Genomic DNA, 15,142 nt, shown 5'->3' with positions numbered 1-15,142 from the left:
TAATTACAGGAGCACACTCAAGTCAAATAAAATTTCTGACTTCACAATCTTATTGAAACATGTATAGATTTTGCAAACATATCTGAAACATACAATTAATAGAAAAGAAATGGGATTTTTATCTTCAGCATTGGTATCCAGGATCTGTGCAACCAGATATGTTTATGTGGTAACTAAATGTTTGTCTAAAGATGTTGTTAGAATAAAAACAATTATTCCATTGGGCATTGACCAAAGAAGAACTGTACGTAGCATTTCTAAAGATCTAAGCATATATCCTAATTGGGGGACATTTTTTGTTGCCCACTTGGGACCCACCATGTATTTTATAAGTGAGGTGAAAAATTAAAGGGGCTGATTGGCTTGTGGTACCGTTTTTATTCTCCTGTATTGAGAAAGACTGATTAAGAAAAGGCAGACAGTCCTTTTCTCTGGCTGTCTGATGCCTTGGATATGAATATAATATGCCATGCAGCAATTGTGACAGTGTCTACTGGGTTCTTCTCTGCTGGAAACTCAATGAGAAACTGGATCAGGAAGATTTTTTTAAATTCAATTTTATCCGCAAAGGTTAGATCATTGTGGTACAAAGATGTTCAATACATTAAAAAGAAGAAGAAGAAGAAGAAGAAGAAGAAGAAGAAGAAGAAGAAGAAGAAGAAGAAGAAGAAGAAGAAGAAGAAGAAGAAGAAGAAGAAGGAGAAGAGGAGGAGGAGGAGGAGGAGGAGGAGGAGGAGGAGGAGGAGGAAAGGTATCTCAAAAGTTAAATTTCTTTACCCATAATATACTCAAGTTAAGTATTGTTTTCAAAACTAAATATGCTATTTTATTATATGATGTAAGCATTCTTGTCATATGATGGGTATATATTTAAAAGGTTTGATGGTATTTGCTTAACAGATTAGTCGACTCATACATAAAATGTTTTAGTAATTTTTCTCTTTCTGCTCTTTCTGGTGTCTTCCTTAACTCTAGTTAGAATTAAATTGCCCTCAAAGGGATAAAGATGTGTTTAAAGAACAAAGAACATCAATTTAGAAATAATATAAATTTTAAGGCACACATTTATTAAAACTTTTGTTTCACAAAATACACAAATCTTCTTAACCGATGTTTATGAGTCTCTACTGAATTTTTGTCAGGGTTTTATATATGGTCTAAATGTAAGTAGATTATATTCTAGAAAGCAGTTTTGTTCAATTGATTTGAATTCAACAGAATTTGAGGCACTGATACAGAAAGGAACGAACTTTCTTTCTTTCTTTCTTTCTTTCTTTCTTTCTTTCTTTCTTTCTTTCTTTCTTTCCTTCCTTCCTTCTTTCTTTTTTCCTCTTGAATGAAGACTTTTTTTTTCCCTCCTTGATCCGTAGAAGTGACACAGCCTATAGCTCAGCATGAGTCAAAGCCCATACCATCCAGGCTAAGGAAGCGAGCGCTGGTCATTGTAATCCCATGGGTCCAGGGTGAGTCCCAGTGGCCAAAGGAAGAGAGGAACAGAGGCCTTGGGTGAGGTCAACAGCTCTGTAGGCAGGGAGACAAAAACCTGCTTAACTTACCCTGTAGCACGCCTGCAGGGCAATGTTCCACTACTGAATGCTGGCAGCAAGGACCAGGGCAATGTTTTCTGTGCCAGTTTAGGGGGATGGATATGTGCTTGGCCCCAGGCCTCCTGTGGATGGCCACTGATTAATCCTTTGAACAGCACTGCTTCTGTTTCCAAGGCCAGGCTGGAGCTCAGCACTGAGTCCCTGCCAAGCCACTAGAAAGGAAAGCAGAGCCCGCATTGAGCTTTCAGCACTGTGTTTCCATCTACAGTGTTTATTTCTCTAAATCTTGTCACGATTAAAATACTCTCAATTAGTACACAAGCATCTTTATGCTTTGCTACAGTCTTTCAGCTTGCAGTGTAACATTATTTATTTTAACTTCAACTTACTTTTGATGTGGTGCATGTATACAATTTACCACAGGACCCGTCTTAACATTTAACAGTGCACTTCCTCTTGCCTTTCTCAAACAATTTCAGATCACATGGTTTACATTTTCGTTGGATTCAGATATGCTTTCAGCGGATAGACAGTAGAACAAACAGAAATAAATTGATTATGGTAAATAACGGAAATGTGATGCGAGGCAAAAGTTCAATTTACACCTTTCCTATTTCTCTTATCTTTTTAAAGTGAAGGATGCAACTTTCATTTTTACATGAAGTCATCGAAACAGTCAGATGATTGCAGTCTCACTTTAACCTGAGGTGAAAGCTATGATTTTTTTTTTCTTGTCTGAATCATCATACTGCTAGCTCTTACTTAGCCATAAGTATATGGTTGGGAAAGGGGTGGGTTGTAATACAAAATATCCTATTTATTTAAGATATAAAACATGACTAAACCCATAACTAGCATTACCTATTCCTTATTAAAAATAAGTAAATTGAGCTAAGGAAGTGGCTCCTTGTGTAAATTGCTTGACACACGGGTATGAAGACCTGAGTTCAAGTTCCCAGAGCCTCTAAATCAGCCCTAGTGGGAGTCTGCAACCCTAGGGCTCCTTCAGTGAAGGACAGGTGGAGATAAAGAATCTTTGGAAGCTTCCAGGCCAACTGGTAGGCACAACAGTAACCAATAACAGAGATCTGTCTCAAACAAGAGGGGAAGGCAAAGCCCACTGCTCGGGTTTATCCTCTACCATGCACGTGTCAGAGCTTGTGATCTCCCACATTCCTGCTCACAAACGTGTGTATACACACACACACACACACACACACACACACACACACACACACACACACACACACACACCATACACAGTACACAAACTGAAATGTAAAAAATTTCAAAATGAACCGAAAAATATTCTGAAACTACACTTTTAAAAGCCTTGCATCAGTGAATACCATTGTGGTATGTGCACTGGAGAAAATCGCAGTCAGGTGACTTTTCTAGTTATTCACCAAACGTGGGTCCATTTTCCCGGGAGTTCAATGTTATCACTGACTGGTGTTACAAACTTTCTGTCATCCTAAGGTGTTTCAAGAGTGTAGAGTTGAGGAGACTGGAAACACGAGAGGACTACGCTGGCCTGTCTCTGGCTTCTGAGTCTTTGTTTCTCTATCCCTGTGAGACTGATGCATAATTAAACTTCTACAAAATGATTTCATATGAATTAATATTTGAAGGCTGGCCTGATGTTACCTGATTCACCCCCATCCAAATGCACATGGATGTTGCTTTCTCAACCACACTTGGGAAAAAGGGGGATCCGGGAAGGTGAAATGCCTGGCTAGCAGCCGCATGGAAGTTCCCTCATTTGATCCCAGGCTTAAGTCCATGAATATCCTGCTTGATGCAGCCCTGCTTAACCTGTAGGCTTTTGAGGGCTTTTATTTGCACTCGTAGTAAAGAAGAAGAAGAGTAGGAAAGAACTCCATCTATGTGGATTCTGCTTGTCCCATGCCACCTCTTTTATTTATTGTGAGTTCCTTCTCAATGATTTGGTTCATTTAAAAATCCACATTTCCTGGGTAGATATGTTAGCTATATTACTTTGCAACAAATGATCACAAATTTAGCTTTAAAATCTATTTTTATCTCATTTCAGCTAGGTCAGACTGGAAAAGGTGTGTTGTGTTTCTATTCTGGGTGTTTATCATATCACATCATATTTTGTCACCTTGGAAAGAAATGAAATAGTCCTCTGATTTTCATTTGCCTAAGAAGATCTAGGGGGAAATCCTCATCTAAGTCATGTTGGAGAACTCAGTTTCTTGCAGCTACAGGGCTGACATTCCCACTTTCTTTCTGGATATTAGCACTAGGGAATACTCTAAGCTTCATATAATCAATATGCTAACATTGTAGATTGTAAATATTGCCATAATGCTGTTGTGTTGTCAAATGTGAAACTGTTAGAATAGTGTTCCAACTAAACAACTGGATTGGGTAAAGTGAACCAATAAAGTTTCTATACAGCTGAGATGTCTCTGGGCTTCTCAGTTCCCCCCACTTTGAATGGTGTGTAAAAAGTCTTTCTTCAGCCAGCTCCCTCACAGTACACTGACTGTTTAGAGAGCAGATAAGCCATTTCCTCTGATGCCCTTTGGTTAAAATTTTTAGAGAAGCTGTTTTTGAGAAACTGTGCTTAAGGTCCCTTATCATCACTTCAACCAACTTAATGAAGAAACATCAGACATTTGAGCAGCTGACGCAAGGAACTGGGAAACTTCAAAAGGACAATGAGTGAGTGGGGAAAGGTGAGCGACTTTTCATGGTCAGGAGATGGACTTTGACATGCAGACTATTCTGAAGGTGAATCACATGGTTTCCTGCTAATGTATATCTTTGCAAACAAATAAAATTCACGTTACATTTCTAACTGACCTCAAACCCTTAATCAACATCTCATTAAATTCTTAACTTCACAATTTTTCTTCATGTCAAAGGAAGATTTTTATGAGTGACTAAACTAATACAGTACAGGAGAACAGACACTACTTGATTTTGAGCGTAAATCATAAAAATGCCAGGTGCATCCCTCTTGCTTTCTTGGGATACCTGCTCTTGGAACACAGGTACCAGGTAATGTGAAACTCGTATCAGTCTACAAAAGAGACTTCATGAAAAGGCTGCACTTAAGTTTTCTGGTCAATAGCCAAGCGGACGTTCAATGAACATCTAGTTCAGTGGTTCTCAACCTTCTCAATACTGCAACCCTTTAGCACAGTTCCTCATGTTGTCCTGACTTCCAACACAAACATTATTTTCGTTGCTTCTCCACAACTGTAATGTTGCTACTGTTGAGAATCATAATGTAAATTCCTGTGCTTTCCAATGGTCTTAGGAGACCGCTGTGAAAGGGTCGCTCAGCCTCAAAGGGCTCGTGACCCACGGGTTGAGAACCACTGCCTTAGTGAAGACCAGGCCACATGGGAAAGAAGATGACAAATAAATGAAGGAGTATCCAGGTATTTTTAGTCTACAAATCATCTCCAGACTTAAAATCTTTCCAGTGGAAACAGTCACTGCGAAGGAAAGGTCAATTGTCCTGCCTTCCCTTCCTGAATCCCTAAATCAGGAGGTCCTTAAGCATAATATGAGAGCTTACACGGAGCAATAGTAACTGGACAAAACTAGAGAAAAATTAAATCTTAAAGTCACACAACTGTGTTTCTGCCTGTTGCTTTATTTAGGTAACATTCTCATAGTACCCTCTCTGCCAAAACTATGAATCATGTTTTAAATACTATGAATATTATGGCTGAAACCAACAAGCTATAACAAAGTAGAGCTGGCTGACCCATATTCAACAATATGGAACATCCCTTACCGCTCATGACTATGCACAAGAAGTGTATATATAAGTAAGTATTTGTAATTGGCATAAGAGTTTCAAGTTTATCTCTTCCTTGCTGGCTCCAGACTTTTTATTCATATTGCTTATAATTTGTGGTAGATTTGTACAAGTCATGCAATTCAAATTTGGATACTGCTAAAAGACTTAGTTTCACTGAACTGCAGAATGAGGCTCAACAAATCAGCTCATGCTCGCTGCAGTCACCACCTCACATATGGGGAGTGCAGGAAGCAGGAAGCTAAGGGCACTGTACAAGGTAATGGGGGCAGGTAACCATGAGATGCTCATGAGATGTGTGGCCAGAGTGACTGGAAAAGAAAGGAGACTGAACAGTATTCGAAGTGGGTACTGGAGGCATCTGAGACCACATTGAAAACCAAGATCACTGCATATATTTTTAATATATCTGTGGAATGAGTTTTCTTAGGTAGGCTCTTAGACTATGAGGGGAAAGGTGTTTAGTGACAATATCCTCAACAATAACTTCTAATTTGCCTTATTCGGAAATTGTTCTTAAGTTTGATATTTAAAGGTGTGTTTGTTCATAAGTTTATTAGCATTTTGGTGTAGCAGAAAAGACATTGGGAAGAAAGTAGGGTAAATTTCCTGGAGAACTGTTCTCCTTATTAAATTAGCGTAATTACTCTTGGATGCTAAATGTGATTTATTATATTAAAGTACCTTGGTAAAACTGTCTTTTCTGAGAGCTTAGTGGGTGTCAGAAGTGCCGTGTTTATTGGTAACTGCATAGTTACCGATAGTTAAATTATCTCACAGATCTCCTAGTTATATATTAGGAAAAATAATACTCTTACATTCACTTTTAGGGATAACATTACTCTTTTATCCACTGACAATTTGATCTGAGTTTGTTTTGAGTTTAGCAAGCACTTCACATTGGTTTTGTCTCCTGATTTTGAAATTAAAATGCTCTTTTATGGTCCTGTACTAGAGGTCTGCCAGGTGACTCAATGAGGCCATGTACCAGTTGTGACCTTTGGAAGAAGAGTGGTCTCATCTTGGCTATCATTTTTTGTTTGTTTGTTTGTTCCTACATTAAGGTAGAGGATAAGCATAAGATGTGATCAAATGGAGTGAACATACTGAGAGCTTAACAATACAGTAAAAACGGTCACAGGAAAAAAAATCAAGTAGGCAAAGCCTCTCAAAACATCAGTGGTTTTTTTAAAATCACTTAGAAAAACAAAGAGGAAAAAAATCCCGATGCAATGTAACAACTAACCACATTATGAACATTCCCTAACCAACTTGTGTAGTGTGCTTGGAGAGAAACAGGCTAGGAGGATGGCCCAATATCCACTCCAGTTTGAGATGCTTTGATCTTGCCTTTGACACTCAAAGCACAGAGAACAGCAGGCAGTTTCTGTGTCATAAAGGAATTTCACTCCAGGTCATGGTGAATTTTCTCCCCTTACCTCAGTAGACCTTGGCAGTCCTTGGAATCCACATTCCTCACATGAGAATCTTCCTCAGGAAGAAGTGATTCAAGGGACACATTTGCCCTAAGGTCCTGTGCTTGTTGATGAGAACAAACCACTGGGTACAGAACACCCTATGCTAGTACCCTGCCAGCAGTTGTGGACAATTTCAAAGTGTTAGATACTGTCCCTACAACAGTGCTACATAACTTAACTCAGTATCATTTCAGATCCTGCTTACACTCTGCACCTAAGCCTCACTCAAGCCTAAGACCACAGTCAGCTTCAACTTTCTTCTTCTACCTTTGACTCGGCCTTCCATCTCATTTTGGGTTCTCATCCTTCAGACTAAGAAAGCTACTATTCTGCGGCCTCATTATGGACTGCCTTTCTTGAATAGTAGAGATTTTTGTTGGTCGAAATTTTGGGTCACAGGTACAAGCATCACTCACAGGGCACAGAACCTGAAGCAGAAAAATGAGCCCAAAGAAAGAGAGTCATGAAAAAAGTTGACTTGTGTGCTCAGGGACAATGTTTGAGCAAAAGGCTTCCAAGACTAAAGAACAGAGGGTGTGAAACTCATTCCTGCCTCCTTCCTTCCCTCTGTCTGAAGTGAAATGCTGAAAACTAACCATCTGTTGCTTAACTCAAAAGTAGTGCTTTTAAATGGAGATTGAGTACCAAGTAAGGAAAGGTGGTAACTGAGGCACTGGTGTTAAGATGCTAATGTCCCAGTAACACTCATTAGTGTGAATCAAATTCAATGACTGTAAATTGTAACTGATTATTTCCTGCTTCTTCATAAGAAAGGGGTATTCATACAACTAGGAAGCAATGGAGACAGAAAAGGAAAAAAACACTGGTGCCTGAATACATATAACGTATGTATATTTTTAGGGTATCTTTACATACCATGTAAATATATATATTAATGTCTGCATGTGTATATAAATATCATATTTGTAGCTACCTATTAATATTAATTACTCTGAAATTCCCCCTTAGTCCAAGGCATAGAAATCAAGCAAGCAGAAATTAAATTTAACAAACTGATTATGATGTCTTATTTTATCATCGTTTTGTAGCTTTAAAATTCTCTCATGTACGCTTCATGATAAAATGAGTCTCTCATTCCTGAACTCAGATAATGCAACTGAAACACAGGTAGTAAAGCAATTTGCCTTTGGTGGAGAGTGCAAGGGGTTTGTAAGGCTGGCACTGAAATGTAATAACTGAGTTTTATTCCGGCCTTGGTTCCCTTATTCTTCCTAGAGGATTTCTGTCCGTTCTACCTGACTACACACAAAAGGCTTTTCGCTGTGTGTGTAACAACAATCAATTCTGTGTATCATCTTCCATATTATCAAATGATGAGTTGGACAACTACTGAAAATCTTGCCTTTTTCCTTTCTGAGGATATAGCATCTAGATTACTGGTGTGTTGAGTCTAGGCTTGACAATTATTAAGAATTACAAAGGGAAAACCAAGATGTCTTGTAGTGGGAAGCCATTCCAGCTTTGATCTGGAAGTTCCAATCCCCATTGAGACTTCGGCAACTGTCACGCCTACAAGGCGGGGCCAAGGGAGGCACCTGGAGACCTGAGATCTGGATGGGCCAGCGCTCTCTCTTTGTTCCGGGACCCTGGACGGTGGAGGTGGGCCAAGCAGAGCTCCAGAGAACACCGCTGGACTGCGATACACCTTCCCCAGACCCCGCGACCTACCTATCCCTTAATTTGTAAGTTACGCCCTTAAATACATCTCCTTTTAACTACGTGGAGTGGCCTTAATAATTTCACCAGTAATGTCTCTATTTTAAATATTGGCAATTTATCCCTCAAGCTTATGATATTTTGATTAAAATTCTGTATCTTTTGAAGTTAGAGAAACATGACACTCCCAATTATAAAGCAGATATGCGTATTTTCAGTGGTTAAGTCAGGGCCTTGCAACTTCATAGTAGGCATAAGTATTTCCAGTGTGTGTCGTGTATCATCTACTGCTCAAATTGCTATCACGTGAATCACTGATTTTAATCTTTGTAACAGCCAAAGAAACAGGTGCTTCTATTGTCTGTGTTTAACCAAGAAGGAAACTGAGACCAAGAAAGGTGAAGGAAAGTCTATAGGAACTCATAGTTGGCAAGAAAATGGGTGGCCCAAATCTTCATTCTGAACTGTGGTGCTTAACACTCTGCTGGGCCTGTTTCAGTTCTCAAAGTAACAGGGGCTTAGAAAATATTCTTTGAAATAACTAATTTATTGAATAAGTGAATGGATGGATTATCACACGAGTTAACAAAATATTTGTAAATCTAGTTGGACAAGATCTTCTCAGAGAGAGGCTGTTTGCAACTTCCATGTAATGAACTCTATGGGGAGGTCCTATGAAAAAGGACAGGATTACAGCCCAGGAAGCTGGAAGACCAGGGTTAACAGCAGAGTTCAATGAGTCCATTTTCCTGGGCTTTATTTCCTTAGCTATGAAATGAAATTTTAGCATATGACACTGTTGAATCCTCTCAGTTAGAATCGTATGATGCTGTGATTCTATGAGTTATGGGAGTTGCAATGACCAATATTTAGACATCTTTAGCATTTTTTCCTCTTACTTGACTTACACTGAGCCATCCTTCTTTCTATCTTAATCTTTCCCTCCCTTTTCAAAAGGAACAGAAAAAATAATCCCCAAGTGGTACAGTTATTTCTCGAACTCGCTCACAGCTGCAATTATTTACCACATAAAGACCCCAAACTGAGCAGTGACATACTCTTGTAAAGTGTTCACAAGCTCTTCACCCACCATTAAAAGCAGAAAGCACGCCATTGCTTATAAGGGTATGTTGGCAAAGATTACATAGTTTTCTATGAAGTTCAGGGGGTGAAAATCATATTACATCATTATCAAAGCTAGATATTTTCCTTCAAATAATGAGCAATGAGAGAGCCATCTTTGGTCCTTGCCTTACATGTGGAAATCTGTTGAACAACAATGGAAACTTTGCATGAGGAACTGAACATAGCATGCTGCTTGCATTTATTTATTTATTTGATTTATTAAATCTGCCTTTGCCTCTAGAGACATGAGCATAACTGTAACAACAACAACAACAAAAAATACTAGTGTACATAAATCTCAGCCTTTTTCCCCACCTCACAGTTGGGATTCCCCATATCAATCAGACAAATCCCTGGCTTCAACCCAGGATATTAATGAAAGTTGCATTCTCATTTTGTAGTCCTAAACAGAATTACATTTGTTAACACATTTTCCCCTCAGATCACTGTCCAGAATGCCTCAGGTTTTCTAATGTTTATTTTGTTTTTCTAATTCCTTTTCTGCTTCCAAGGGTCAATTGTACTGCAAAATGAAGAAGAGTTGACTGGAGTTTCTTTTTCTTTTTTTCATCAAAACACAATTCTCAAATGCATTTTCCTTGGGAAAGAATGACACACAGTACCAAACAGAACTAGAAGAGTGAAATTGGCTGGCAACTTTTAAATATGTATCCAGATTATTATTGATGATGATATTTGTCTTAGATCTACTGAAGTGCTAAAACATTGGTTATTTTTCCCAGTTCTTACATCTAGTTATGATACTTCCAAGGATCACTTAAGACAAGAGCCAGTTTCTTATGTGGGTGGCCTGTGAAGTCACATGGGGCCTGATGAGCAGAAGTAACTATGCTTGACTTTGCGTTTTCTGTTAGCGCCTTGAGATTTCAGTAATTTTTGACTAGAAGACTTCATCTTCCATTTTGCTGTGGGCCCTACTTCTCATGCAGAGAGTCATGCTTAGGCATATTGTCTAATTAAGTAATTTGGTTAGGTCATAGATGTCAGTTGTATTTCTGCACCAGGGATAATTAATCTAGAAAAGCAATAGTAACTGCCATTCATCGAGCTGTGTCTAATTCAGAATTGTATAGCAGTCCTTATTCTTGGTGTTGTTCTTTACTCGTTTTTAAATATAAGAAATCTGAGCCCGGAGGACTTTAAATAGCTTGCCTGCAGTAAATGATTGAGAGAGATTTAGATTTAAGACCCATACTGCTTTGAAGGACTTTTCATGTATGCTGTACTCTTTATGTATGCTGAGTGACATTCTGTGAGTTTTGGTTTAAATTCATGTTGGATAATGGATTTACAGAGGATGCTGTGTCGTACTTGTAGTCTTTTGAAGGTTTAGGAAGATTGATCTAAAAGATAGAATTCATTTGACAGTAGTGTACTTGCTAAATATGAAAGGATTTCCTAACCCATGGTAAGACAAGATAGCTCAAAGTTTAATTGAAGGATGGGTAGTGGAGGCTAAATCCAGGGCCTTATACATACTAGACCAGCAATTTATATTCCCAGCTCTGCTAATGAGCTCTCGATAACCTAGGTTATGTTTTTAATCTTCGGAGTAGGTATACAAATCAAGTCATTAGAAAACTGATAATTAAAGAAAAAAATATGTGGCTCTCTACCTCTTTTCCACCACGAGTTAAATATTTGTACTATTTTATTTTCCTATGAGATTTTAAAATGTTTTCTTTTTCTCATCACTCCTGTTCAAAATGTTTCTGCTGTTTCAGTTTTCTGTGTAGGACATTGTAATGTCTAATCATCTGAACAGAAGGGAATCCCTTGGACAGATCTTTAACAAAATCTTTTGTCTTTTTACTTTTTTTTTTGCTTTTATCAAATTGTGAACTTTCCTTGGCATGGTTAGATTGCATTTTTCCCCTAAAAACCAATTTAACTGTATTTGTGAATTAAATATCTGCTGTAGGACACCTACTCCTTTAATGCTGATTCTGCTTTCTTCCAGATCTAAATGTGAACTTGTTTGGGAGAAAAAAAACCTCATTTTTAACGTATGAGAACATGGTTTAACCAGTGACATTCCATCTTATTCACTAAGGAAGAAGGTAGCACCTTGAGGACTTAGAGGGCTGGTTATAACGTCATGGGCTTGTGGTCTCAGCATTGTGAAGGCTCATGAGCCAGCCAACTATTTGGTGATCCGAAGGCTAATTTCTGACCCTGTCTCAAAACAAGGGTGGCGCCTCCACTTTCATCTCTGTGAATATGTCACCTAAAGGTTCTGGAAGAGGCTTCTCTTTGGGGTTCCAGCAATGTTCCAAAAATAAAGAAGACACTAGCTGCTTATCTTTGAAAAATACAAAATAGTGAAATAATAGAATGTGTGAGGAAGAAGGATCCATGGCTATCATCCAGTGTGGCCTGTTTCTTTCGTTCATCCTCCTTATCAGGGGCAAGAGCACAGACAAGCCTTGAAAAATTCAACAGTTCTGAAAAACACATGCTCTGTATGCCAGACAGATTGAAAGAGAGCTTTCAAATATGTAACAGAATACAAATTTATTTGAATATCATTGAAGAAGCTGATTTTGGTTATAAAGTTCATCATTTAACAAATCAATTGAGTATGTAACAATGTAAAAGCCCATTTATCTTTACCTTCATGTTAAAAATGGGCTCCATTTACATAAAAGGACATGATATATGTGTGATAGGAAGTGATGCTTCAGCGTGTGAGCAGAACTGTTAGTCTGCCTGGAATTAATTCTCATCCACTTCTTAGCCATTAGTGTGCTGTAGAACAATCCTTTCTACACTATGAATATATACTACTTTCATTGGTTAATAAAAAGCTGACAGGCTAATAGCTGGGTAGGAAGTTAGGCAGGAGATGGAGAAGGGTGAAGTCAGTATTCATCAACCAAATGCAGAGGAAGTAGGAGATGAACATGCCATGCTAATAAAAGTATTGCCATGTGGCAGAGTGTAAATAAGGAATATGGATTAACTTAAAATGTAAGCACTAGTTACTAATAAGCCTGAGCTATTGGCCGAACATTTGAAATTAATCTAAGTCTCTGTGTGTTTATTTGGGACTGGGAGGATGAGACCAAAAAGTCTGATTACAAATGGCATTCTAACATGTGGCCAAAATTCTCACATAAAACCTGCAAAACTTAAAAAAGGATTCCAGACACACAAAAATGGAGTCAAGTATGGCTTCTTGGTAGCACGGCTCCTTTAAGAGATAGTTTCCTGACTTAGCATAGTGGATAAAACAGGAAGCTCTTTTAAGAGATCCTATTACCAAACACTTACATGGTGTTTATGAGCAGCTAGCAGCAAGCTCCTTGGTGGTAGCATGGATGTAGAAACTTCCCAGAACCAGGGAAGTAAACATGACTCCCAAAGCTGACAATCAATGTGCCTCCACCTCCATAATACTAGCCTCTCAGGGAACGGAGGGTAGGAGCCAGCACCAGCATGCCATGATCTAAGTTATACAGCAGGGTTTTTGCTCATGCAGACAGAAAAGGTTACAGCTAGGCAGTAAGAACAGATTCAGACAAAAAGAAACCTCTAAAAGGGTCACAGTGTGTTTAAAAATATGTGTAGGCTTGGGAGAGAAAGGAAAGGGGTAAAGAAAGTGCTTAAAAAATAAATAGAGTAATAAAAAATATAATAAGCCACATAAAGATGGACAATACACAGAGAGTCTGGATTATGTATACTGTTGTGTTCTTTTTAAATTTTTTGGCTGCTAAAAGATGTTGCATTATGATAACTGCTATATTAAACCAACCTATATATTTGAAAATTATCTTGACTTCAAACATTGAGTCAAAAGATATGTTACTTCAGGAAAAAGGTTCTGTTTTTATTTCTGTTGGAAATGAAAACCTGTGGATTCATTCTGCATTAAGAAAAATCAGGTTTGATCGAGGAAGATCCCTGAAAAATCTCCAATGGGAGTGGATGGCCCAGGTGATCCAATGTCTCAGAGTGCCTCTGTTACTGTTTCCTCTGAGTTCTACATCTAGAACAGCTTCAAGGTGATTAGCTGAAATAATCTAGCCTCACAGAATACTCCAGTCAGAACTTGACCATAAATAATCCTAAATTTTCTCAGGGTTCCCCAAAGATTGCCAGCACCCCCAAGTAGAAGGAAGTAGCCTAGACACACTCACATTCCCCCCAAAATGGATTATGGATGTTTGTCTTTGTTTATGGGACTTGGTTACACATTGTAACTGGCCATGGTAAAAAAAAGAAAAAAGCTAAGCAAAAGAATTAATTTCAAAGATCTCTCTTTAAAGGACAAAATGGGGATAGGATATAGAAATGATAGGATAAAAGGATAGAATACTGAATGTACTTTAATCCAAAAATAGCTACTAATCTCAGGATATTTTACATTGGTATGGATTTTAGTTTATTGATGCAAATTTAAAGTTAATTTTGTTATACTGTATGTATATTTCTACTCTTGTTTATGGTATTATGTTTTTGCAGCTCATTAAAAATGTAATACATAATTAAGAAATACAGATTAATAGTCATCTATAATAGCAAACTTATAGTCAAGTTAGGTATGCTTTCAAGGTCATACAGAGATATATTTCAGATAGGCAGTCTTCAGACACTTCAAAGACCTACAGAATATGGCATTTAAAATGTTTTAAGAACTTTTCTTGACAGTGAGATGCATCTGCTCCTGGCAGCACCAATTACTTCAAAGAAGATGATAGACATCAAAGAAACTCCATACGGAGTTTGTTTTCTTTATGGCAAAAGATGGCCATGTGGACAAAGAAACTTCCCTTGCCTCAATTGCTGACAGTTACTGTCCAAACTATACCAGCAGGACCCAAGAAAGGCAACTGCTGAACTTTGTTAAGACAAGGTAGAACAGTCCTTCAAAATTCCCTGCTTCACAGGAAAGTTGGTCAGATATGCTAGGCCTGTAGGCTAAAGATGGATGCCCCAATGCTGCAGAACTTTGGGTGACTCTCTAGGCAACTTGAGGTTCCTGTATTTAGGTAACATTTCACCCTTCTGGGGTCTTTAATGGAGTTGAAGACCAGATAGTTATACTTATAGTTTTCTTTAGTTATGATTAAAGATAAATTAGGTACAAAACTTTGAACTCAGAAAGATAAGATAGATAATATATTCTCTAATTTTGCCAAATACAAATAGATTGGATATTGTAGCTATAATTCTTACTTGATAACTGTTTTGCTGTATATAATCTTACTATGTTAAAGTTAAAACCTTCCTTTTTAATTAGACAAAAGGATGAAGTGCTGTGGAACAATCCTTTTCTACACTATGAGTATGTATTATTGTTATTGGTTAACAAAAAACTGACAGGTCAGTTGCTGGGCAGGAAGTTAGACAGGAAAGCCAAACTGATAATACTGGGAAGAAGAAAGACGGGGTCAGAAGTCACCAGCCAGATGCAAAAGGAGCAGGAGATGAATGTGCCATGCTAATAAAGGTACCACCACGTGGCAGAGCATAAATAAAGAATATGG

This window comes from Peromyscus californicus, unplaced genomic scaffold (genome assembly GCF_007827085.1).
Source record: "Peromyscus californicus insignis strain IS unplaced genomic scaffold, ASM782708v3 Scaffold_22__1_contigs__length_63687245, whole genome shotgun sequence".
NCBI lineage: Eukaryota > Metazoa > Chordata > Mammalia > Rodentia > Cricetidae > Peromyscus > Peromyscus californicus.
This window is presented reverse-complemented; position numbering follows the sequence as displayed.